The sequence below is a fragment of the Geotrypetes seraphini genome, chromosome 4, assembly GCF_902459505.1.
Source record: "Geotrypetes seraphini chromosome 4, aGeoSer1.1, whole genome shotgun sequence".
In the NCBI taxonomy this organism is placed as follows: Eukaryota; Metazoa; Chordata; class Amphibia; order Gymnophiona; family Dermophiidae; genus Geotrypetes; species Geotrypetes seraphini.
The window spans coordinates 101,584,166-101,611,360 of NC_047087.1; the positions used below are offsets into that span (position 1 = coordinate 101,584,166).

Sequence of the window (27,195 nt, forward strand, 5' to 3'; positions counted from 1 at the left end):
CTGGGGAGAAATGGCCCGACTGAAGGGCGGAGTTTATGAGATTGGTGATAGAAGAGATAGCCTGAGCGGGAATGTTCTCGTATAGGTAGGAGGGGAATGGGTCCAAGGAGCAATTACAGGATTTCAGTTTGAGGCAGAGATTGAGGACCAGGGATTCAGATATGCACTCAAAGGTGGTCCAGGATCTGTCAGCTGGGATAGGGTTGGAGACCATTAGGGTGGGAGTGGAATCAGTGGGCACTAGGAAGTTGTAGGAGACTGAAGGAGGGAAGGAGCATCTCAAGGAAGAAACCTTATCGTTGAAGGAATTTTGCTAGAACATCGGCTGAGGGAGAGGAGGGGAGCACGGTGGGGTCCTCTTTTGGAGGTAGGGAGTGCCAGATGTTGAATAGTGTACTGCTCTGATGTTGGACCTGGAGATTTTGTCGCCATAGAAGTTCTTTCTTGCTTTTTTTTTTGCGCAGTACTGTACAGCTTGATATTGACTCTCCAGGACTGTCTGTCTGTCTATGGGACATTTTGATTTTTTTCCATATGGACTCAGAGCTCAACATTTCTGTTTTAGCTCTCTGTGATATGGGAGGTAGCAAGGGGCCTTGCGGGGGTAGGAGATGGATTTAGTGGAAAGAGGGGCGAGGGAAAGATAGGTGGATTCGTAGAGAGTGACCCAGTTATGCCAATTAGTACCTGAATCTGCAGGCTTAGGGGCAGAGGAGGATAGATTGAGAAATTTAGACCAGAACAGATTACTTGTGATTTTTTTGTGGAAGGTAATGGGGTTGGAAGTGCGAGGTGGAGCCCCAAGGTGCGACATAAAGATGGGGAGACAGAAAGCCCCTAGAAAGTGGTCAGACCAGGGGACATGTTCCCAGCGAGTGTTGTCAACTGACGTCTTGTGAGCGGTAAGATCGAGGAAGCTAATGAGATCTAGTGTGTGCCCCTTTTCATGGGTTGGGGATGGTGTAGGGGGGGAGGCCAAGGGAGGTGAGGAAGCTAATAAGTTCAATCGTATCCTTGCTGGTAATGTCGTCTAGGTGGAGAATGATGTCAGTAATGAAAGATTAGGTTTCTTACCTCTGCTAATCTTCCTTCTTGTAGATCTCCTCTGGAGCCTGAATTAGCAGGTAGATGCATCCATTCCAGCCTTGGCTGCAGAACTTAAAATAAAACCAACCCCCTCTGCAAGGTCACCTGTGACAGCCACTCCCCTTGAAGTTCAGTAGGTAGCCAAAGCCAACAGTATCTAATACAAACAGGAAACACAAGAAAAAGTGAGGGAGGTGCGGGGAACTACACCGATACAAATCAATGCTGCTCATGATAACCAAATACATAATCAACAACTGCCAAAAAAAGGCCAACTTACCCAGTTACTGGCAGCGACGACCTGCGAATTGGACAAACAGATGGATGGGAGTTCAGGCTCCAGAGGATGATCTACAAGAGGAAGATTAGCAGAGGTAAGAACCTAATCTTCTTATTCTTGTACAATCCCTCTGGAGCCTAAACTAGCGGGATGTATCAAAGCAGTCCCAAATCTCAGGGGTGGGGGACAATGAGCCTGCCGCCAGAACAGAAGGGCCAAAGGCCGCATCACCCATAGCTGCCACATCATGCCGGTTAAAACCCAGAAAAATGTATAAAGGGAAACACATGTGGTACGTTTGCCAAATCTCCCTCAGGCAAGAGACCACATGAGTGTCAGCCCACGAGGAAGCCCTTCCTCCGGTAGAGTGAGCCCTTACGCCAAAGGGGAGGCTGCATTTCCCTCGCTGACAACATGGGCCACACATAACCAACGGCTAGAAAGGTAGCTTCGGAAGCAGGCACGACTCCAGCGTGTCGGAGGCCGCCAGGACAAACAGATGGTCCGACAGACCGTAGTCGTTAGTATCTCAAAAGGCATCTCAAAAGGAGCCGCCACACCTCCAGAGGCCACAAAACACGGGTCTAGACTTGGAACCCGAAAGAATAAAAGTGGGTAGCTGAACTACCTGGGTGACGTGGACAGATGATCCTCGTGCAGAAGAAGACACGGTCCTCAAAACAACCGCAGACTCCGTGATGCGGAGAAAAGGATCCCTGCATGACATAGCCTGAAGCTCTGACAGACCCTGAGCAGAAGCAAACCAGTCTTGACGGCAAATCTCTCAGATGAAATCCCATCCAGGGGTTTATAGATCATATGAGCCAGTGAGTGGAGAACCAGACCCAGATCCCTTGGAGAACACGGCAATCGCAAGGGAGGCCACAGCCCCCCCCCCCCGTAAGAAGCCCACAACATCTTGGGGAGACACCAGAGAACCCCCGAGAGAAGAGGGACCCGACAGTTCTGCAACGGGGACCTGGAAGAAGAAATCGCCTGAGGCCAGCCCACAGGAAGGCCAGAACAGGCGCTACCAATGGGGCCAAAGGATCCACATGAACTACTGCACACCAGGCCGAAAAGTACCTCTAGGCCTTCGTGGAGGCTGACCCCGTCGAATTTCTGTTGCCATGAAGAAACGTGGCAATGACAGCAGAAGAGAAACCCCTAGCCCTCAAGGCAGCGTGTAAGACCACCAGGTTGCAAGACCAAGCCGTCCGGAACCGGAAGGGCTATCGGCTTTGTGTGAGCAATCTCCGATGGCAAGGAAGACACAGACTCCTCACAGAGCTCAACCATACCAGGTCTGTGTACCAAGGACAGCCGGGCCAGTCTGAGGCCACTAGGAACAGCAGACCTGCATGAGATGCCACCCGGCCCAGAACATGCCCTATCATAGGCCACGGGAAAAAGCCATACAGAAGTTCCTCATCAGTCCATGGTTGAACCAGAGCGCCGAGCCCTGCTCTGCCAACCTCCCATTGGCGGTTAAAGAACCTGTCTGCCTTCTGGTTCTCTGAGGACGCTATCAGATCGAAGGCAGGGTGATCCCTTTGAAGAAACATGGCTTAGAATGCTAGCCCAGACAGGGACCATTCTCCCGGGTCCATTATCATACAACTGAGGAAGTCTACCGGAACATCGTCCACCCCTGCCACATGAGTGGAGGACAAGGCCATCAGATGCTTCTCCGCCTAGGCAGCAAACATCCGAGCCTCTAGGCTCAGCAGGGGACTCCTTGTGCCTTTTTGACAAGATGACATAGGCAAACCATTGGCGCAATGTCTGAAAATATGCAGAGAATCCCTTGAAATCACAGCAGGCCAGACAGATCCATACACATCTCCAGCTGATTGAACAACCATCTGCTCTCCAACGCAGTCACCAACAGTGGACTGGTAAACTGCTCCCCAACCAGAGAGAATTGCGTCCGTCGCCAGGGGCACTCAGTCTAAGATTGCGCAGAGGGAGCCCTCTGTACAGAGTAACCAGGTTCACCCACAAACACTATACAGCTGTGAGTTGTTGCCAAGCATGGCAACTTCACCCCAGCACATCCTGCTGAGGATTCCACCAGGACAGAAGGGACAACTGAAGAGGACGGATGTGAGCTCTTGCCCACGGATCACTTCCGTCAAAACTGCATTGCATCAAGGAGGCAGACAGAACTCCAAACTGTACATTCTGTCGGAATCACATGGTCTGAAACCAGGTTCCGTGTTCAAGACTAGCCGCCTGTCCGTTTTTATTTTTGGGCTACTGTGAAGAGCTGGCACTCTGCCTGGTGATCCGCAAGGTCTTGGAACCCACTGGTCTGGGTATCACCCAGATCCGCTAAGTTAGCCACCTCTGCTAATTCCGCTGAATAAACAGGCGACAGCAAACAGCACAGACACCAAAGCAGAAGCAAGGACAGGGACTCACCGCCTGCTTTCGGGCACCCCAGTAAAGGAACAAATCATCATGCTGGCATCCAAAAGTGGAACAGACTGTTGTACTGGAGTCTGAGTGAGTCTCCTGGTTTTTGGTTTTCTTTTTTACAGTCAGATACCTCAGAGCCCCAAATTCTGGGGAAAAACAGTCACCGGCGGCTGGAAACCATTCTGTGCGTCTCAGATCTCACAGGATTAGCTAAAGCTGAATAACTGTTGAGAAGGAAGCCGATCTTGATGTGAGGCTGCTGACGGTTGATTGTGGAGCTGTGACAGTTTGATACAGCCTTCTCCTGCCAGCGCTGAGACAGGCTGATAAAAAACTTTTTCCCTCCGTGCTAAAACGAATAGATATTGGGGGAGAGTAAAGCTAAACGGAGCTAGAGGGAAAAAGAGCTGACAAGATCTGTGAAAGGGAAATCAAAAATAAAATTTGCAGTTTTTTCTCAGCGCTGAAATGACGCGACATCGGGAGTGAGTAACTGACAGAGCTGTTAAAATTAACTGTTGAAAAAGATTGTGCCGCTGTAGCTAACGGAACCTACAGGAAATAGGAAATAATCTGTTTGATTAAATATTACCCTCCTCCGTTGAAAACTGAGACAGGTCTTGAGAGAGGAAAGCCAGAGGAAAAGATTACCGGCATTTTCTTTTCAAATACTGGAACGGAGAGGAACTGGAGATAAATAACTGACAGTTGCTTCTAAGAATACTCTTAAGAAAAGACTTGTGCTGTTTTAAAGATTGCAGTGGTCTTGCATTGAATTGCCCGATGATATAAAGAAAAAAAAAAAAAAGAAGTGTTTTTCCCTTTTGGTCTGATATCAGTGGAAAGCTGTTAGTTTCTAAAATATGGCGGTTTGAGATAGCCTTTCTTGCTAGTATTGAAGTGTAAACAGATCCTAAGTAGAGGAGTGTTATTTCTCAGTGCAAGATTGGTGGCAGTTACATAATAAAATTTTTTGGATGGAATGACTGACAAAGATTTTGACTACATTTCAGTGCTATATAAAACAACAAGAAAAACTGCTGATATAATAAGATATCAAAGTCAGATTATTGGGAATTGTGACTGAAAGATACTATTGTGTCTCCTAATAAATATAAATAAAGAAAAATCTAAGAAAAAGAAAATAACAACATGGCAAGTACCAGACAAAACAAAAATGAGGCTGGTATGTCAGCAAAAAGACAAAAGCAAGATCAAATAATCACCAAGCAAGATTCCACTTCCTGTTTGAAGAATCTGACATATTGAGTAGAGCTGAAGTTATGGAAGAACTAAGACAAATTAAGCAAATGCTAAAGGAAACTGTAACCAATATGTCAGATATGAAGGAAGAAATATTGAACATCCACAGACAACTGGAAGTTAATAATAAAAGAACAACTGTACTAGAATCTAAAATGGAGGTCATAGAAAGTGAAACAAACAGATGCAAAAATGACAGTCTGGAATTAAATAAATTGAAAGATCAACTAGAAGACTATGAGAATCGAGGAAGAAGGAAAAACATTAAACTTTTTGGAATACAAGAAAATTTAGAAGGAAAAAATACTATACTTTTTCTAGAAAACTTAATTCCAAAAATATTACAACTGGACTTGAAACAACCACTTGAAATAGAAAGAGCGCATAGGATTCCAGTTAAAAATGTAGAAAATAAAGACAGGCCAAGACCAATAATTTTCAAAATGCTTAGATACCAACAAGCATTAGAAATATTAAATGCTGCAAAGAAAGACAAAAATCTAAATTATAAAGGATCCAGAATATGGTTTTTGCCGGTACTTTGCTAAAAATACAGCAAATAAAAGAAAGAGATTATTAGACATGAGACCTCATCTAAAAGAAAAGGTTTTAAATACGGTCCTATATTATCCGGCAAAAATGAGAGTATCATCTGGAGATAAATCCTTGTATTTCGAGGATCCAGAAAAACTAAAAGCTTTTCTTTCTAAACCAGAACCTATGATATTTTAACATAAAACATTAAGATGGATTTTGATGACTTTATGAAAAATTATAAAAGTATGAAATATTGAAATATCTGAAGAAAGGGGAAAAAAAATGATATAAAGAAAAGATAATGAAAATTTATTTATGAAAAAATGACTAAAGTTATTAAAGGTTAATAATAGACAGATTAGAAGGGGAATTTGTTTGAATATTGAATATTGATTGCCCTAGGGGAGAGGAGAATGTTCGGGTTACAATTCCAATGTGTATCCTTAAGCAGCCTCATTGTATTGGGTGGGAAAGGGAGGGAAAAGGAGAGTATTTACTAGAATGATTAAGGAAAAAATAAACAAGAGATTAGATACTTTAGGGGTAAATATGTGTGTCATGAAAAACATTTTTTGGATTTTAAATATGAAAGAAGAGGGGAAGAAGATTATAATGAGAAATATTAAAATGTATAATGTCTTTTAAAATATATTCTTATTAATGTCAATGGCCCTGAATCACTTAATTAAATAGGAAAAAAAGTATTAACATTTTTAAAAAAGCAAAATGCGGATATTTACTGTCTGCAGGAGACCCATCTTAATATAAAGGAATCACAGAAACTATCGGGTGGATTGGGTAAAGGAATGTTTTTTTGCTCCAGCAGAGGGTAAAAAAGCAGGGGTAGCAATTTCTTATAAATAAAAAAATGTATGGCCAAGATTAAGGTAAAAAATTCAGATCCACATGGAAGATGGATACATATTGATATAGGTATGGGAAATGATACCCTGACGTTGTTTAATATATATGCCCCTAATTCGAATCAATCAGAATTTTTTAAAAAGTTACAGAATATGTTATTACCACTGGCTGACTTCTAATTTAGTGGTGGCTGGAGATTTTAATGCTGTAATGGATCCATTATTGGATAAAAAACCAAGTAAAAATATAAAATCTTTAGGTTTAGATAATTTGGTTCAATCATGTGATTTGAAGATATATGGCGTATTCTTCATTTTAATGATCAGGAATTTTCATTTTGTTCACAGGTTCATAAATCATTTTCAAGAATAGATTATATTTTTGTTTTAACAAATAAAGTGCAACAGGTGATTAAAGCTTCCATAGATCCTATTATCATTTCTGATCATGCGGGAGTATGGATAGAATTACAATTAGATCAATTAGAGAATGGTAGACCTCTTTGGAGATTTGATAATGCATTGCTTGTGGATGACAAATTTTTGGAAAATTTTAAAACACAAATTAACGATTTCTTTCAAATAAATTTAGTGGAGGATACATCTATAGAGAATGTATGGGATGCATTTAAAGCAACTATGAGGGGTAATATGGGATCCGGAAGGTTCGCCCCCCACATTTCGCCCCCAGCAATTCGCCCCTCACATTTCGCCCCCCACATTTCGCCCCCCAGACACATTTCGCCCCCACACATTTCGCCCCCGCACATTTCGCCCCCCGGATGTTTCGCCCCCACACATTTCGCCCCCGCACATTTCGCCCCTGAGTGTCAGACTATTCCTCTCGCAGGCGATTTCTTTGCCGACACGACGGCGCTCTCGATGAGGGAGAGGACGGTGGGGGCGGCCCGCCCGGAACTTGCGTGCGGGGTCCGCCCGCCTTAGAGCGCTGCGCCTTCTTGCCGATCGGCTTTCTGCCCTCGGCGTTTTTTTAAACTTGTTGCCGGCTCTCCCCGCGTGGAGCTGGGTGCAGGAGGGGGGGTGCGGCTTGCAAGGAGTCGGGGCGTCGGCCGCCGCCGGCTTTCAGGGCCGCCGACTCCTTCCTCCCTGGCCGCAGGTTGCTTTGCCGTTCGGGGTCGGCTAATCGTTGGGGGTGGGCGGCACCTCTGCCCCAGGCCGCGGGCCGTGTGTGAGCCAGCGGCTCGCGGCACCGAACAACTCTCTCTTCCTGGCAACTATATGAGCGGGGCGGGGTCGCCCCACACGTGCGGGCTGGTCCGCCTGCCCCGGGAGCGTCGGATTCGGATTCCTGCCCTTAGCCGGTAGTCTTCCCCTCCTCTCATACCGCGGGCCGCGTTGGAGCCAGCGGTCCGCGGCGCAAAAAACGCACCGTACCGGCGCTCCCCTCTCCCCGGCCGGGCCGCTTGGGGGCTCCTTCTCCCCCCTCGGCACCAATGGCGACCGCACCAGACCGGCGCTCCCCTTCCACCCCAGGCCGCGAGCCGCGTTAGGGCCAGCAGCTCGCGGCGCAGAACGCGCGTGCCGGCGCTCCCCCGCGTTGGGGTTGTCTGCTCGCGGTGGCGTTCGGGGGTCGGCTGGTCGTTGGGGGGGGGCCGCGCCTCTGCGCGGGCCGCGTTTGGGCTGGCGGCTCGCGGCGCCGAGCGACTCTCTTCGCGCTGGGGGGGTGGCGCCGGCGATTCGGGGGTGCATCAGCATACTCCCTGACTCCCTTAAAAAAAAAAAACCGCTACAAATTCAAAGTGCACAGCTGGCGGCCCTGCAGCTCCGGACTTCCCCACACCTGCTCTCTCCCCCCCCCCCCCGATCACTATTATTTTAAATGTTATGGCAGCCACGGCGCTGTATCCATCGGAGGAGACTTCTAACCTCGGCCTGCCCCGGAACTCTTCCTGCAACAGCAACTTCATGGCCGAGGTTAGAAGTCTCCTCCGATGGATACAGCGCCGTGGCTGCCATAACATTTAAAATAATAGTAATCGGGGGGGGGGGGGGAGAGCAGGTGTGGGGAAGTCCGGAGCTGCAGGGCCGACATTAGAGGCAGTGAGAACAGCCAGCTGTGCACTTTGAATTTGTAGCCTGCCGTCGTGTCGGCAAAGAAATCGCCTGCGAGAGGAATAGTCTGACACTCAGGGGCGAAATGTGCGGGGGGCGAAATGTGTGGGGGCGAAACATCCGGGGGGGCGAAATGTGCGGGGGCGAAATGTGTGGGGGCGAAACATCCGGGGGGCGAAATGTGCGGGGGCGAAATGTGAGGGGCGAATTGCTGGGGGCGAAATGTGGGGGGCGAAACTTCCGTGAACCGGGTAATATTATATCATATTCAGCTTTTATTAGGAAACAGATTAAAATACAATATTATAGAATTAAAAAAGGAAATAAAAATATTAGAAGCTAAATTGGTAAGTAAATGGGAATATGAAGTTTTGCAAGCTCTTTTGAAAGCAAAAGGTAAATATAATGAATTAACTTCAAAAATGATAAGAAGAGATTTGTTTTCCAAGCAAACAATGTATTATGGAAATTCTAATAAAGCGGGGAGATTATTGGCAAATTATCTTAAAGCAAAAAAAAGAAGAACTAATATTATTGGAATAAAAGATGATAATGGTATAATAACAAATCAAACAAAAATAATATTAAAACAATTTTTAAAATTTTATAAGGACCTGTATTCTTCTGAGCCTTATTTGGAGAGACAAAAAGATGGGAAAAATTTTTTAGATTTAATTAATGGACCTAAGGTTCCTGATCATATAAAACGGAGTTTAGATGAACCTATATCATTAAAGAATTAGAAACAGCATTGAGATCTCTTAGAGTTGGATCCGCTCCAGGTGGTGATGGTTATACAGTAGAATTTTATAAAACATTTCAAAATATCCTTTCCCCACATTTACTAAATTTATATCAGACACAACTTATAAAAGGTAATATTAAAGGTACTATGGCTGAATCAATAATAATTGTTTTGCCTAAGCCAAATAAAGATCCTACTTTGGTTTCAAACTACAGGCCTATATCTTTGATAAATGTTGATAATAAACTTTTGGCGAAAATTTTGGCTTTGAGATTAGCCAAAGCTCTCCCACATATTATAGATATGCATCAAACGGGTTTCGTTGCTAAAAGACATTCCTCTAATAACTCTAGACTATTGTTTCACATGTTAAACTTATCAAAAAAATGGATGAACCGGCTTTTACAGTTTCATTAGATGCTGAAAAAGCATTTGATAGGGTAGAATGGAATTTTATGTATCAGGCTTTAGAATGGTTTGGTATAGGTTCTGGATTTATACAAATGGTAAAAACATTGTATAGCTTCCCGATTGCAAGACTAAATATTAATAATAAGATATCTGATGGTTTTCAATTGCAGAGGGGAGTTAGACAAGGTTGTCCTTTATCTCCTTTGTTATTTGATGTTGTATTAGAACCCTTATTGTTAGCAATACAGCAAAAGAGGGAGATACAAGGTATTCCATATTCAGATATGGAATATAAAATTTCGGCTTATGCTGATGATATTTTACTTTATTTGAGAAATCCAGAGTCAACCTTATCTTCTTTATTGGAATTAATTGATAAGTTTGGTAAATTTTCAGGTTATAAAATTAATTGGAATAAATCTGAAATTATACCCTTGAATGTTCATTGTGTAAAAGGATTATTTGATATTTTTCCATTCATATGGAAAGAAGAAGGATTTAAATATCTTGGCATTCAAGTTAAAAATACAATTGAAGATACTGTAAAAGAAAATGAAAATATGTATTAAAAAAGTTACGGAGTTATGTGAACAATGGAACCCATTACATATTTCTTGGTGGGGAAGAGTTCAAACTATTAAAATGATGATGTTACCTGTAGTTTGCTACCAAATGAGTATGATACCTATTTATTTTCAGGGGTCCTTTTATAAAAAGCTCAATAGCATTTTAACAAAATTTCTTTGGCTTGGTAAAACACCTAGAATAGCTTTAGTAACTTTGCAAAAATCAATTAAGGAGGGAGGGGTAAATTTTCCAAATTTCTATAGGTACCATCAAGCCTATATTCTACGTCAGGGTATGTATTGGATCATCCCAGAACTTATGGATAATGCACCGGATTGGTTATATTTAGAATGGCGCCTTATGTTTCCCCTAAATTTAGTTCATCTACCAAGTATTAACATACCTAGAAGATACAGAGAAAATAAAATATTAATGGATACTTGGAAAACGTTGAGATTTATTGATAAATTAACACCTATCCCAATAAACAAATCAACTAATCAATCTATATGGATAAACTCCAAGATCAAAATTGGTGGAGCTCAAATCCTATGGAAGAACTGGATTATTGCAGGCATTAGATCTATAGACGATGTTATTTCAGAAGGTAAACTGCTGGATTTTTCACAATTGCAACATAGATTTGGTCTTAATAAAACACAAAGTTTTAAATGGTTGCAGTTGAAGCAGGCCATTCAGGTTGGGTTCCCTGAGTGGAAAACATTAAATAATCAATATAGTTTAAAGTTCTTATGTTTTCAAGCAGACTTCCTAGGACATCAAGCCACATTGTGGTATAAATTAATATCTGGATATTTGAATAAAAAACCAAAAAATGGTCTAAGAGATATTTGGAGCATTGAGATTAAGCATCAAATTAATGCATCTCAATGGCCACTAATTTGGTCTTGGAGAATGGGATGTACAGTGTCAGCATCTATGAGACAAACTTGGTTCTTTTTATTACATAGAGCTTTTTGGACCCCTACACGTTTGCAAAAATTAGACAGTTCTAAGTCAAATAAATGCTGGCACTGTAATTTAGAACCAGGGACATTAGATCATTTATTGTATCATTGTCCCTATATTAAAACTTTTTGGAATTCAATTTGGCCACAAATTAATAAATTGATGGAAAATCATATTGCAATATCATATGATACAATATTATTTGGAATGATGATGAGAAAAAAAAGTCAAATTTCACCAGAAAATAACAAGCTTTTATTAATTATGACAGGGGTTGCCATTCAGCATATAACTAACAACTGGAAGAATTATAACAACCTAAATTATACATTTTGGTGGAATACAATATGTCATATATTTAAAATGGAAAGAACAATAGCAATACAATATGGGGGCCATTGACAATATGGGGGCCATTGACAAAATACTGTAATGAATAAATAGTAGGATTTTTCTTCTTTTCTTCTTTTAAGGATTTTTTTTTTTATGACACACATAGAGGGGGGGTAAGGAAAATAATTTCTACATAATATGTTATAATATATTATACAATATGTAAGGTATGAATGAAAAACAATAGAAGGGTGGGGGGAGGGAGAGGGGATAAAATTTATTTAGAACATAATGTATTAGATATAAAAATGTTATTGAATATTCATCAATTGTATTCTAACATGTTGAACACTTTCTGTAAAATTTGAAAATTAAAAATATTATATTAAAGTAATAAAAGGGTGGGGGGAGGGTGAGGGGGAAAATTAAATTTAGATATATAATGTATTAGATATAAAAGTGATACTATGTATTTATCAATTGTATTTTAATATTTTGTACACTTTATGTAAAATTTGAAAATAAAAAATAATGAGAAAAAAAAAGGATTAGCAGACTGAGGAGATTTTTTTCCCGAAATTGCGCTTGCATTTCGCAAAAACGCCATCTGTGCCCTGTTTAGGCACCCCGGATGCAGCAATCACGACTCCGGTGGAATTAAAGGGCATTAGGGCCTCTCAGGAGGAGGGGAGCGTGGGATCTGCTCATGACTCACCCCCCCTTGTGGCCCTAGGCGCACGGGATAAACGGTCGCAAATCCAGCCGCCATCCGCCGCATCTAAATATCTAAGAAAAAGGACCATTTAAATTAAATTAATTTATGGAGCATGTATGGTTGGGCAGACTGGATGGACCATTCAGGTCTTTATCTGCCATCATTTACTATGTTACTAACTAAGGCATGAATCCATGCCATCTTGTCCTGAGGTTGCCATCTGTGAAGTTTGGAGCATAAACAAAGCTTCTAAGTCCAAAAATATACTTTTAAAAACTTTTAAGAAAATCCAAGATGGCCAGCGCAGGTGCCTATTTTGACAGAAAAACGGCCGTTAAAAACGCAGGAAAATGCTAAAAATGGTGATTTTAGGATTTTACAGGTGGGGGGACCAGGACATGCAGGGAAACCTCCCCAAAACCCCAATTTGAGGACCCCCCCAAATTGACAAATTCTGTGACTCACAAACACCACATATTCATGTGCTGCAATGCATTTCAATGGCAGCCAGCATTACAATGCATGCTTAAGAGGATACAGGGATGTATATCAATGTAGTCAGAAAATTGCTGAATGATAGAAAAAACAGACTGACTGTAGTAATAATGTTTAACAGTGAGGAGGGAGTGGAACTACTGGTGTTCAAAAAATGCTCAGAGAAGTGAAACCCTGAAGAGGGGGTGAAAACCACCTCTTGAAAGGAAGAGTTTACCATCCAATCATTGCATTTACATGTAGAAAATCACTCTCTGGTCACTGGTAAAAGTATAGGTTCATATACTCAATGCAGTATTATTCCAAAACTTATAACAAAAAGTTCTCTATATGGACAAAATGATGTAATGCACTTAGCTGCAAAAGACTTAAAAAGATTGAAAGTCTCAGGGGTCCCAACGTGGCCCCGTTTCGAGATCTTCTGCTTCAGGAGACCCAAACGTAGTTTGTTTTAAAGCCCTCTGTGCAGACTTAGTAGAGTCAATTATTTGCCAAGAGAAATCTGGAAAAAAATATACACACATTATTAAGAACCCCACATCGCAGCAGTATTCTCAAACTTACTGCAATGAGAGAACAAGTTAACATCTTTTATGGCAAAAACGAAGAGGAAGAGAAGGGCTGAAAACTCACATACCGGTCTTAAAATTCAAAAATTCCGAACGACAAGGAGCACGAACCACCTCACCCGATTTATATCAAACAAAGGGGGAGGGGAAGGTAACCTCCGTTGGAGCGTGATGACGTCAGCAAACGTCAAAAATATTTCTACTGACACAAGCTAACTGTTGTTGTATTACATAAAGCATGTTGAAAAAAGAAAGAAGAAAAAAGAAAAAAGAAAATCACAGAAAAGCAACCCACTTGATTTCATTGTTTAGTCCATATGGGTGTAAAGTGTTCAATGCAAAAATCCACTGCTGTTCTTTGCGCCACAATGTCCTTTGTACATCACCCCCCCCCGAGGGAGAATGACAATGTCCAAAATAGAAAATTTCAAATCAGCTATGCTGTGAGCATGATGAAGCCAGTGTTGAACCAGCGGGGCTTCTCGTACACCAGATCTTATTCTGCTGAGGTGTTCTCCTATGCGGGTCTTTATACTACGGATAGTATGGCCCACATATTTCATGCCACACGGGCATTGTATGATGTATACCACTTCTTTGGTATTGCAATTAGAAGCCAAAGAGGTGGGTGTCTTCTTCGTGGTTAAATTCATCTCCTGAATGGGGACACTGTGCGGACACATTTTACAGTTGCCGCACGGCGTGTGCCCACTCGCATCCAGGGAGGCTGCTACAGGTGTGCTAAAAAATTGTGAATGCACCAGGCGTTGTTTAAGATTCTGATTTTTAGTAAATGCAAAGCGTGGATAAACCTGAAACTCAGGGTGATACTGCATGATGTGCCACTTCTGCTTAATGATACGTTTGATGTGAAAGGCTAAGTGTGAGTATGGTAAAACACACACCAGGGGATGATCTACAGCTGTGGGTTGAGACTCCAACAACAGGGAACGGTTTGGCATACAGCCCCCTCTTGTATGCTTTACGAATGACTCCAGCTGGATACCCTCGTTCTTCGAATCTTGATTTCATAACTTCCGATTGCTGAATGTAATCTTGTGTTGTAGTGCAGAGTCTCCGGAGTCTCAAAAATTGTCCCGCGGGAATGTTGTCCCTCAGGTGTCTAGGGTGAAAGCTGTCATATTGTAGAAGATTATTGCGATCTGTGGGTTTACGGTATATAGTTGTTTGAAAATGACCATTAATCAGCAGCACATTAATGTCTAAAAAAGGAACTTGATGATAGTTGATGGTCATGGTAAATTGTAAATTACCATCACAATTGTTGAGCCATTCCAAAAACTGATGCAATTCACTGACTGTTCCCAACCATACTCCGAGTATATCGTCAATATATCTCTTCCAAAACAACATGTGTTGCCAATGAATTGAAGGGTACAGAAAAGTGTTCTCAAATTTAGACACATACAGGCAGGCAATGGACGGAGCCATTTTGGCTCCCATGGCTGTGCCCTTTACCTGTTTGTAAAAGACATCACCAAACTGAAAATAATTCATGCCTAATGCAATAGCGGCCAAGGTGGTCAAAAAAATCAATTCTGGTGTCTGAAATGTCCATAAGATGCAATTCTGCTTTGATGATGTCTATTGCCTCACGTTGGGGTATGTTGGTATACAGTGCAGCAATATCCAAGGTGAAAAGTATAGCACCCTCCGGGATGTTGTGAAATGTGTCTAAAAATCTGATGATGGAAGCTGAATCTAGAACGTATGAAGGTGCTAAAGGCACCCTATCCTTCAAATAGGAATCCAACATAGACGACAAAGGTTCCAGTATAGACCCTATCCCTGAAACTATGGGTCTTCCTGGGGGTGATTGTAAAGACTTATGAATTTTAGGAACGAAATAGATGACAGGGGTCCTAGGATTTTTACAAAATAAAAATCTATATTCCCGATCTGTAATAATGCCATGCTCCAATCCCTGGATTAAATGATGTGAAATGACATCCTGAATGTCTCCTACATTTTCAAACAACTATATACCGTAAACCCACAGATCGCAATAATCTTCTACAATATGACAGCTTTCACCCTAGACACCTGAGGGACAACATTCCCGCGGGACAATTTTTGAGACTCCGGAGACTCTGCACTACAACACAAGATTACATTCAGCAATCGGAAGTTATGAAATCAAGATTCGAAGAACGAGGGTATCCAGCTGGAGTCATTCGTAAAGCATACAAGAGGGGGCTGTATGCCAACCGTTCCCTGTTGTTGGAGTCTCAACCCACAGCTGTAGATCATCCCCTGGTGTGTGTTTTACCATACTCACACTTAGCCTTTCACATCAAACGTATCATTAAGCAGAAGTGGCACATCATGCAGTATCACCCTGAGTTTCAGGTTTATCCACGCTTTGCATTTACTAAAAATCAGAATCTTAAACAACGCCTGGTGCATTCACAATTTTTTAGCACACCTGTAGCAGCCTCCCTGGATGCGAGTGGGCACACGCCGTGCGGCAACTGTAAAATGTGTCCGCACAGTGTCCCCATTCAGGAGATGAATTTAACCACGAAGAAGACACCCACCTCTTTGGCTTCTAATTGCAATACCAAAGAAGTGGTATACATCATACAATGCCCGTGTGGCATGAAATATGTGGGCCATACTATCCGTAGTATAAAGACCCGCATAGGAGAACACCTCAGCAGAATAAGATCTGGTGTACGAGAAGCCCCGCTGGTTCAACACTGGCTTCATCATGCTCACAGCATAGCTGATTTGAAATTTTCTATTTTGGACATTGTCATTCTCCCTCGGGGGGGGTGATGTACAAAGGACATTGTGGCGCAAAGAACAGCAGTGGATTTTTGCATTGAACACTTTACACCCATATGGACTAAACAGTGAAATCGAGTGGGTTGCTTTTCTGTGATTTTCTTTTTTCTTCTTTCTTTTTTCAACATGCTTTATGTAATACAACAACAGTTAGCTTGTGTCAGTAGAAATATTTTTGACGTTTGCTGACGTCATCACGCTCCAACGGAGGTCACCTTCCCCTCCCCCTTTGTTTGATATAAATCGGGTGAGGTGGTTCGTGCTCCTTGTCGTTCGGAATTTTTGAATTTTAAGACCGGTATGTGAGTTTTCAGCCCTTCTCTTCCTCTTCGTTTTTGCCATAAAAGATGTTAACTTGTTCTCTCATTGCAGTAAGTTTGAGAATACTGCTGCGATGTGGGGTTCTTAATAATGTGTGTATATTTTTTTCCAGATTTCTCTTGGCAAATAATTGACTCTACTAAGTCTGCACAGAGGGCTTTAAACAAACTACGTTTGGGTCTCCTGAAGCAGAAGATCTCGAAACGGGGCCACGTTGGGACCCCTGAGACTTTCAATCTTTTTAAGTCTTTTGCAGCTAAGTGCATTACATCATTTTGTCCATATAGAGAACTTTTTGTTATAAGTTTTGGAATAATACTGCATTGAGTATATGAACCTATACTTTTACCAGTGACCAGAGAGTGATTTTCTACATGTAAATGCAATGATTGGATGGTAAACTCTTCCTTTCAAGAGGTGGTTTTCACCCCCTCTTCAGGGTTTCACTTCTCTGAGCATTTTTTGAACACCAGTAGTTCCACTCCCTCCTCACTGTTAAACATTATTACTACAGTCAGTCTGTTTTTTCTAGCATTACAATGCAAGCATAATAATAATAATAATAATTTATTGTTTATATATAGGGAGATCATTACCTCAGGAGCTAATTAAACTGGAATTTCAGATCTGGTCGCCTCAATTTCCCTGCCACTTCAGATCACGACCACCAGGACCCCTCAGGGAAATCAGGGAAGACACGCGGCATGGTTCCAATCCCAGCGTATCGCCTCGGAACCGCAGCAGCCTGCATTCTACCCCTTTGCGGACGAACCAGGGGAGAGATAGCTCCCGATCCTGGAGACCCGATCCAATCTGCAGGCTGTCCAGAGGGCTTACTGCAGATTCAGACTTACATAGCACCCTCCAGAAGCAGATAAACTTTAAAATGTCTGCGATCTCCCGCCGAAGGATCACTTGCACAGAGTTGATCCGCAGCACGAGGGCAAACCCGCGGTACCGAAGAAAATAAAAGACTAGGAATTGAGAAATAAAATCATGAGCAGAAGAAAACTAGAAGTTCTCAGCAAGGCTGCAGAATCAAAACTGAACTTCAAGGGGAGTGGCCGCACAGGTGACCTCGCAGAGGGGGGGGTGGTTTTATTTTATTTTATTTTTTTTAATATCTTTATTCATTTTTAACTCAAATAACAAGTGCACAAAAATGTATCATAAATAATTCCAATACAGCACTATAATATCTAACACATAAAATCTAATAGTATAAAAATCCCTACCCACCCTTCATCAAATTCTCAACCAGAAAACATTATACTATATTATGCAATATATTATAAACTCTGCGTGAAGACCATCATGGAGACTGGAAAGACCCAAGATGTGATGTCAAAAGGGGGAGGGGTCTAGTGCTGAGCTGACGTAACAGAGAGCGGAGGAACACGAAATGTGATGTCAAAAAAAGGAGGAGACTAGTGTAACTATGAAACTCATACTTAGCTGATGTAAATTAGGGGTGGAGATAGAGCATAGTGTCAATAAAAGGGGAGAAGGTCTAGTGCTAATCTGACACAGTATCAGAAGTAGATGATCTCCCGGACTGACATAAACGGATGTAATATAAGCCGACCATGGCGAGGGTATTATAGTAACAAGAAAGTTAGAAGAGTTTGGGGAAAACCAACTGAAACAAACGCAGACATTTAAACTAGAGGTATATGACCAGATAATAAAACCAAGGAGTGTGTTACAAATGATGAATTAATCAATTGCCGAATTGCAAAACCAAAATGTATATTTTATGATACGTATATGATAAATTAAATAATTACTGGAAGTTGAAACCAAAGTGTTTAGGCATATGATAAATTAATAAATAAATTACCCCTGTGGAAGGTACTTTGTAAACATATGGTGGTGAAGAATCATGAAAAATATTGTGGTCCCCCAGTTAGTTAAATACATAATGTAAAACACATCGATATGATAAATACGAATTAAGGGCTCCTTTTACAAAGGTGCGTTAGCGGTTTAACGCGCGTAATAGCATGCGCTAAACCGCCAGCCGCGCTAGCTGCTACCGCCTCCTCTTGAGCAGGTGGTAGTTTTCTGGCTAGTGCGGGAGTTAGTGTGTGAATTAAAGTCGCGCGTGATAAAGCCGCTAGTGTGGCTTCGTAAAAGGAGCCCTAAATGAAGCTGATGTAAAAAACCTAATGAGTTATACATAATAATGAAATATAGGGCAGAAGTATATGAGATAAAATACATAAGTACATGCTTGTAAGGATGTTAAATATGATGATAATTAATTAAACATAAAAGGTTGATGAATAGTAATAGTAATAGATAAACATAAGTAACATAAAAGATAGTTCATACTTAAATAGAGATTTATAAATTAATAAATATGAATGATACGTTAATAAAATGATTTTGAAAACCCAAAATATGGAACATGCAAATACCACTTGAGAAGGGAGAACAACCTCTAAAAATTTTTTGAAACGGCACAAAATAAACATTCAAACTATTACAGACTTTAGTATACTTTATGTTTTGACTTCAATGAATTTCAAGTACATCATAAAGGTGATAATATTTTAAGGATACCTAAAGTTTAATGACCAGAATAATGTAATAACCAATTTTACGCTAAAAAGAACTAACATAGCTTACAATCAAAATACAGTGGTACCTTGGATTACGAGCATAATCCGTTCCAGGAGCATGCTCGTAATTCAAAATGCTCGTTTATCAAAGCGAGTTTCCTCATAGGAAATAATGGAAACTCGCTTTGATTCGTTCCCACCCCCCACAACCGGCATCGCTCCCCCCCCCGCTCGCAAAGGCCCCCTCGCTCCAACCGGCACCCACCCACCGCGCGAACCGGCCCCCCGCCAGTACAACTTAAATTTACCCACCTCCCCGTCTAGCACCAGCACCGGCACCGGCACGCAGGCACAGCTCGTGTGCCTAAAAGATCTTTCGGCTTCGGTTCCATAGACAAAGCGCGCCTTTGTCCCGGCGCGCTTTTGACCTGATACCTCCGGCTTCTGCCTGCCTTGAGCATGCATCTGCGCATGCTTAAGGACTTCTATTCTCCAGCGAGAGGGAGAATAGAAGTCCTTGAGCATGCGCAGATGCATGCTCAAGGCAGGCAGAAGCCAGATGTGTCAGGACAAAAGCGCGCCGGGACAAAGGCGCGCTTTGTCTATGGAACCGAAGCCAGAAGATCTTTTAGGCACACGAGCTGTGCCTGCGTGCCGGTGCTGGTGCTAGTGCTAGACGGGGAGGTGGGTAAATTTAAGCTGTACTGGCGGGGGGGCCGGTTCGCGCAGTGGGGGGGGGGTGGCGGTTGGAGCGAGGGGGCCTTTGCGAGCGGGGGGGAAGCGATGCCGGTTATCGGGGGGGGGGGGGTGCTTGCAAATCGAGTCAACACTCGGTTTGCGAGTCAAAAGTTTGCTGAGTGTTTTGCTCGTCTTGCAAAACACTTGCAAAAAGGGTTACTCGCAAACCGAAGTTTGACTGTATATGTGAAAAGCATAAATGAAATACCGAAAAAATGCACACATAATTATCATATAGGTCACGTTACAGAAAGTGTACATATTCCAAATCCTGATTAAGGCCTGCAGGATATACTGTGTTTACTTCAAAGATAGCTCTTTGTTCTGATTGTAATAGCAATAGGTTTAAATCTCCACCTCTCCAATGGCGTTTAAAAGTCTTACATACAAAAAAATTTAAATCATTACTACAGTGTCCCAGTTACATCCAGTGATTAACTAGTGGAGCTGATGTGACCTCTCTGAGGATTCAGCTCCTGTGTTCGATGATCTGAGTCTTGATTTTCCTTTTCATTTTCCTAATATACAAAATTTCACAAGGACATTTAATGATGTATAGAACGTTTTCAGAGTTGCATTTGCTGTCAAATTTAAGTATATATTTCTTCCCTGTTCGGGGATGTATAAATTCATGAATAACCATGGTGTGCTTGCAGACAGAACAGGATTCACATGGTTTATGTCCCTGATGTATCTTGATCTTTTTTTTGGTTCAGGTAATGCAGAGGGTACTAGTTTATCTCTCAGGTTCCTGCTTCTTGATAGTGCAATGGTAGGTTTAATATTTCTAAAACATTTGTGAAGAGATAAAATGTGCCAATATTTAGAGAGGATTTTACGTATGTCCTGAGACAAGTGCGAGAATCTGAGTGTACACACTATGGGGTCCTTTTATCAAGGCACGGTAGGGGTTTAACGCGTGGAATACCGTGCGTTAAACCACCTGCTGCGCTAGTCGCTAACACCTCCATTGACCAGGCGTTAGTTTTTTTTGCTTGCCGAGGGGGTTAGCGTGTGATGAAATGTCCGACGCGTAACCCTGCTAGTGCGGCTTGATAAAAGGACCCCTATGTCAGGTGTTGTTTTAGTTTTGTGACCTGTTTTCAGTAAGTCTTCTCTATGTAATGATTTGGATCTCTGAAGGCCCTTTTGAATTTCTCGTTGCAGGTATCCTCTGTTTTCAAATCGGTCTGCCATTCTACTTGCCTGTGATTCAAACTCAGAATAGTTCGAGCAGAGTCTTTTTAATCTTAAAAACTGGCAGTATGGTAAATTATTTTTGAGCTGTGGTTGGTGGAAACTGGACTAGTGCAGAAAACTGTTCCTACCAGTAGGTTTTTTTATATATTGTGGTCTGAAAGAAATAACAATCTTTCTTAATCATGATGTCCAAGAAGGGTATATGACTAGAGTTAAATTCCATCTTAAATTACTGTCCCGTGAGTTGAGCCAGTTGAAAAAACTTTGTAATTCTGGCAACCACTTCCCTTTCAAATGATAAAAACATCATCAATGTATCTCTTGTACAGTCTAACTTCTTCTCTTGAAATGGGTTGGTCTTTAAGATGTTTGTGCTCAAAATGTGCAACATAGAAATTGACTATATCCGGAACCATTGAAGCTCCCATGTCACGGTACGTACTCCATTCTTGTTTGTAACTTTGCAAGACAGACAATCTTGGTCCTTCTCCGGGATCTTCTTCATGAACACAGAACGGAAGTATTTGTTTAGCATGTTTGCTTTTTCCTCATCCCTCTCCACATATCAATATATATCATTTTTTAGTCTCAAAATTAAATTTTTCATCTTTCTTTTACCAATATATCTGAAAATTTTTTTGTCTTCCTTTTTAACATTTCTAGCTATTTGCTCTTCTGCTTGTACAAATCTCTCTTGGCTTCTTTAAGTTTCACCTAGTAGTCCTTTCTGTACTCTTTTTCTTGAGGTTTTTGTTTTTTTTTAATATTCCACGAACACCAACTTTTTTGCCTTTATTTTCTCTGCCAATAGTTTGCCTTAGTTTTTTCTGCCATATCAGTTTTCTTTTTCTCTTGTTTTTATTTAATTTTCCTCACATAAAGGTCAGTAGCCATTCTGATTGCTCGTTTCGATTGCTTAGACCACTTTTTTCCACTTCCCTTATGTCCCTTCATCTTAACAGCTCTTTCTTCAGTTACACTTCCATTTTACTAAAGTCCGTATATTTGAAATCTAGGACTTTGAGTTTTGTCTGCCCGCCCTCCACTTTAGCTGTAATATCAAACCAAACCATTTGATGATTTCCCATGTGGGCACCACTCGAGCATTAGAGATCTCTCCTCATTTGTGAGGACCAGATCTAGTATCACTTTTTTCCCTTGTGGGTTCCATACCATTTGTCTGAGCAGAGCCTCTTAAAAGGCTCCCTACTTCTTTCCGATTCTGCAGATGGAACTTTCCAGTCCGTATCCGGCAACAACACCTCCTCTTTCTTTCCAAATTTTTGGATATCTGCAATCAGATTTTTATCAATTTGCTGTGATTGAGTCAGAGGTCTGTAGACTACATCCACATAGATAGAAGTTTCATCATCTCTTTTCAGAGTGATCCATATCGCTTCTTCCTCTCCCTACCTTTCAGTCACTTGGATTTCAATCTTTACATAGAGAGCTACTCCTCCACATTTTTGACCATCTCTGTCCTTTCTAAAAAGATTATATCCCGGTACGTTTGCATCCCATCCATGGGAATCACTTAACCATGTCTCTGTGATAGCAACAATATCAAGGTCTGCCTCTAACATCAGGGCTTGCAGATCATGAACTTTGTTGCTTAGACTGCAAGCGTTTGTAGTCATTGCTTTCCAGCTATCTTTAAGTGGTAAACTTGTCTTTTGTATAGGTTTATGTTTAGTTTCACTTCCTGTTATATTGCTAAGAAGTGAGTTGCTAATATTGTTTACACTGCTGTCTTTACTACCATCACATCTTGTCTTTTGCTGGGGGTGGCCTCCATAAGGAGAAATTAGGTTCTTGCTTGCTAATTTTCTTTCTGTTAGCTTGTAGACTGGTATAGTCCTTACGAGACACTAGTGGTGGGGAGCTCTGGATGCCTGCAGCGGCTGCTGACAGAGCTCCACTACTGCACCGGCCTGCACACTGCTTGCACAGGCCTGCTGCGAGTGCCTCGCGTCTGGAGCACAATGAGCACTTTTTCCCCTGCAAAATGTTCATTGTTCCATACACGACCTAGCTAGGAAAACAGTAAATACAGCAAATTTAAAGGGAAAGCAACCCTTGAGACTGGCACTACCTGAGGAATTTTTTTTCTTTTTTTTTAACAGAACAGACTCCACTGGCTCTCAAAGCAATATGCTTTGCTTGAATTAGGGGGCAAGGCTTACTGCTGAGGCACCTCTAAAAAAATATTGGGGAGGTGGAGGAAAAGGGGGGAGGGACCCAGCACGAGACCCGCTGGGTTTGACACCCCTGAGGTCAGACAGACCCCCAACCTCAATCCAGCACAATAACAGTGACCAGGATCCCTAAACAAATTCCAACAGCCCTACCAATGAAGATGGGTACAGCTCCTCACACCTGCTGAGACTGAAAGACGACCGATAGGAATAGGGGAAGGTACCTTTATGTACTATTCCACAGTTTTGTTACAGTCTTCAGTTGCTGATCATGATGAGATATATACCATTCATAAGGACTATACCAGTCTACCAGGCACTACAGAACTATATTTCATGCATACACCACCTCCACCTTCTGGGTTAAATGCCTAGAAACATTGTCTAAATTTCTCAGCAAGGATTCTTTTTCCTGCTATAGTGAGATGGAACCCATCATTACAATATAGTCTCTTGGCTTTTCATGTATTTCTCCATCCACCTAGGTAGCTAAAGCCTTCTTGATGACACCAGGCTTTGAGCCACCTATTGAAGTCCTCTCTGTTTTTTACTCTTTCCTCTCCCTTTCCATATGCAGGCAGTACTTCTGAAAAAGCTAGTCTTTACAAAAGGTTTCAAGCCCTCATCAAGCTCCTGAAAAGCTTTCAGCGCTGCAAGTGTGGAGTTGTTGGCCAAGTTCATTTGTTACCAGATGGATAACAACATCGGTGTTAGAATCCTTAGTTTCTTCCTTAATTATAGTCAGTAATTGCCCTGGTATTCTGGTAGCTGAGGATCCTGGTAGGCATTTCACTATTGTCTTCTGCCTTGTATTCCAAGGTTAATGCCTCTAATAATGGAATACCCCAGCAGCAATAGTTTTCTGTTTTGGGCTTTTTATTTATATACATTCAGTGGTTAACTGTTCAAATTTATTTTGAGAAACCACAAAGTCTTTATAAAATATCTAAGTGGTTCACAATATCAGTTAAAACTGGATAATAGGTTTAATAAAATAAAATGACAAGACAAAATAAGAACAGCCAAAAGGGAATAGAGGGGAAACACTAGGGAAAAATAAAGCAAAAGATAAAATATACAGTATCACAGGGGATAAGGAACAAAAGGGAAGAAAAGTATACCTTATTTATAGAATTATACCCTCATGGTGCTATGCACACTGGAAATTAATGCATATTCAATAGACTTAATTAAATCTAAACAATTCATATGCCTGAGAAAGGTAGCATACAAGAGTAGTCTATTTGCTAATGGAAACAACACATCCCATCAGAGTTGGAATTAGAGAGTTGCGCGGGGACAGAAATCCCACCTGTCATGCATTTCCTTTTCTTTTGAACACAATACAAAGACATCTGCTATATACATTTCCCAAAGCTAACATATTTTAGTCAATAAATTCAGTTTTTTACCTTTGTTGTCTGGAGACTTATTTTTCCATAAAGTTGGTCCCAGTTTCTTTTTTCCACTTTCCCATCTTTGGTAAATTCTTCTGTTGCTGTCCATTGGTTCCTCCTACCATGGTCCAGCATTTATCCCTTTCTCATCTTTCACCCCTGCCCACCAGTCCCATGCCCAACATTTCTCCTTCTATCACCCCTCTCCAGCACCATGCCACATTTCTTCCTCCATTCCCTTCACCAACATTCCTCCCTCTTGCATCCATTTCAATCTGTCCCACTGTTCCCTTTTCACCACAATATTTCTCCCTCTCATCTGTACTTCACTCCCTCCCTATGACCAAAATTTATTTCTTCCATTCCCCGTGTATACAACCATCTATTTCCTTCCCTTCCTCTCTCCCAAGTTCATGCCTTCTGGGCCTGATTCTCCAAAGTGCGTCCCGATTTTAGGCAGCTGTAGGCGTCCTACAGCTGTCTAATCAGCCAATCGGGATGCACGTTTTTTTAAAAAAATGCTCCCCAGGCAGGCCTGAAGGCGCCTCCGGGAGCCTAGGGAGACCCGCAAGATGCCTAAGCTCGCCTAAGGGCCTTAGGCGAACCTAGGCGGCCCTACGCATCTCCCTAGTAGAGGAGAAATGCTAAAATGTAGGCCAGCAAAATGCTGGTCTACATTGTAAGTAGACGCGGCCGCTACACTTATTGCAGCAAGGGATCTCTCTGCCGCTATAAGTATAGCGGGCCGCGGCTGTCCGATCGCTGGCAGGAGGGTGCCCAAACCCTCCTGCCAGAAGATGCCCCCCCCCCGACAATATCGATCGTTGGTGGGAGGGTGCCCAATCCCTCCTGCCCAAAGACGCACCCCCCCCCGGCGCTAACAACCCCCAAACCTCCACCCCACTGAACTAACCTTTTCTTAAGGCCAGACGGTTCTTGCCCGTCCAGCCGGCAGGCCTGCCTCGTCAAAATGAGGCGGGCCCGCCCCTTCCCGGCCCATCCCGCCGAAGCCTAAGGCCTGATTGGCCCAGGCTCTAGAAGCCTGGACCAATCAGGCCTTAGGCATAGCGGGTCCGCCCTTCCCCACTTAATCTAAGGCCTGATTGGCCAGATTAAGTGGGGATGGGCGGACCCGCTATGCCTAAGGCCTGATTGGTCCAGGCTTCTAGAGCCTGGGCCAGTCAGGCCTTAGGCTTCGGCGGGATGGGCCGGGAAGGGGCGGGCCCGCCTCATTTCGATGAGGCAGGTCTGCCGGCTGGACGGGCAAGAACCGTCTGGCCTTAAGAAAAGGTTAGTTTGGTGGGGTGGAGGTTTGGGGGTTGTTAGCGCCGGGGGGGAGGGTGCGTCTTTGGGCAGAAGGGATTGGGCAACCTCCTGTCAGCGATCGATATTGTCGGGGGGAGAGGCAATTTCTGGCAGGAGGGTTTGGGCACCCTCCTGCCAGCGATCGATATTGTCGGGGGGGGCATCTTCTGGCAGGAGGGTTTGGGCACCCTTCTGCCAGCGATCGGTAGTGTCAGGGTGGGAGGGAGATCGGTAATGTCGGGGGGGGGCGGTTGGTAGTGTCGGGGGGGGGGGGCAGTCGGTAGTGTCGGGAGGGGGCATCATCCTGCCAGCAATCGGTCAGGGGGCCGCGGCACGCTATACTTATAGCGGCAGAGAGATCCCTTGCCGCGATAAGTGTAGCGGGCCGTGTCTAATCTAACCCGATTCTCTAACCAGCATCTGTAACATGGACGGCGGTTACAGAATCGGGGTTTAGTGTAGGCCGATTCTGATTAGGACACCTCTCCCGGGCGTCCTATACAGAATCAGGGCCTAGGTGTCTTGCGGGCCTCGCCTTCAATATAGGCGGCCTGCCTGGGGAGCATTTTTTTTTAAAAAACGTGCATCCCGATTGGCTGATTAGACAGCTGTAGGACACCTACAGCTGCCTAAAATCGGACGCACGTTGGAGAATCAGGCCCTCTGTGTCCAAAAACGCATTCCCTCCCCCACCTCAGCTTCTCTTTCCCTCCCTTCCTCGCTCCCAAGTTCATGCCTTCTGTGTCCAAAAACGCATTCCCTCCCCACCTCAGCATCTCTTTCCCTCCCTTCCTCTCTCCCAAGTTCATGCCTTCTGTGTCCAAAAACGCATTCCCTCCCTCACCTCAGCCTCTCTTTCCCTCCCTTCCTCTTTCCCAAGTTCATGCCTTGTATCCAAAAATGCACTACCTCCCCCCTTTTGTGTTCTGTGTTTGTCTCCCAGCCCTCATCTGCAAGCAAATTATCTTAGCAACTTTCTCAGCCAAATGGAGCTCGACCCGCGAGGCTCGTCTTCTATTTCCTGCCTGCCCTGATACAGCACACATAGCCGACCAGAAGTCTTCCCCGATGTCTGCGCTGACATCGGAGGGACGGCTTTGCTTAAGCCCTCTCTCCAACATCAGCGCTGACATCGGGGAAGACTTCCAGTCGGCTACGTGTGCTGCGGCAGGGCAGGTAGGAAAAAGAAGACGAGCCTCGTGGCTCGAGTTGTATCGAATCCCGCAGGATCCCCGCGACCTTAGGAGGTGTCCTCAAGGGACCCCCATGACCCTAGGGGGTGTCCCCACGGGATCCCCATGACCTGAAGTTGGAACCCGTGAGATCATCGCAGGTCCTGC

At 43.1% G+C, this 27,195-nt stretch overlaps 1 protein-coding gene across 2 annotated transcripts in view; it reads right to left on the reverse strand.

Moving 5' to 3' along the window:
- Window positions 1-27,195, reverse strand: part of SPAG17 (sperm associated antigen 17) — a 742,651-nt gene that overhangs the window by 263,940 nt on the left and 451,516 nt on the right. The window lies entirely within an intron of this gene.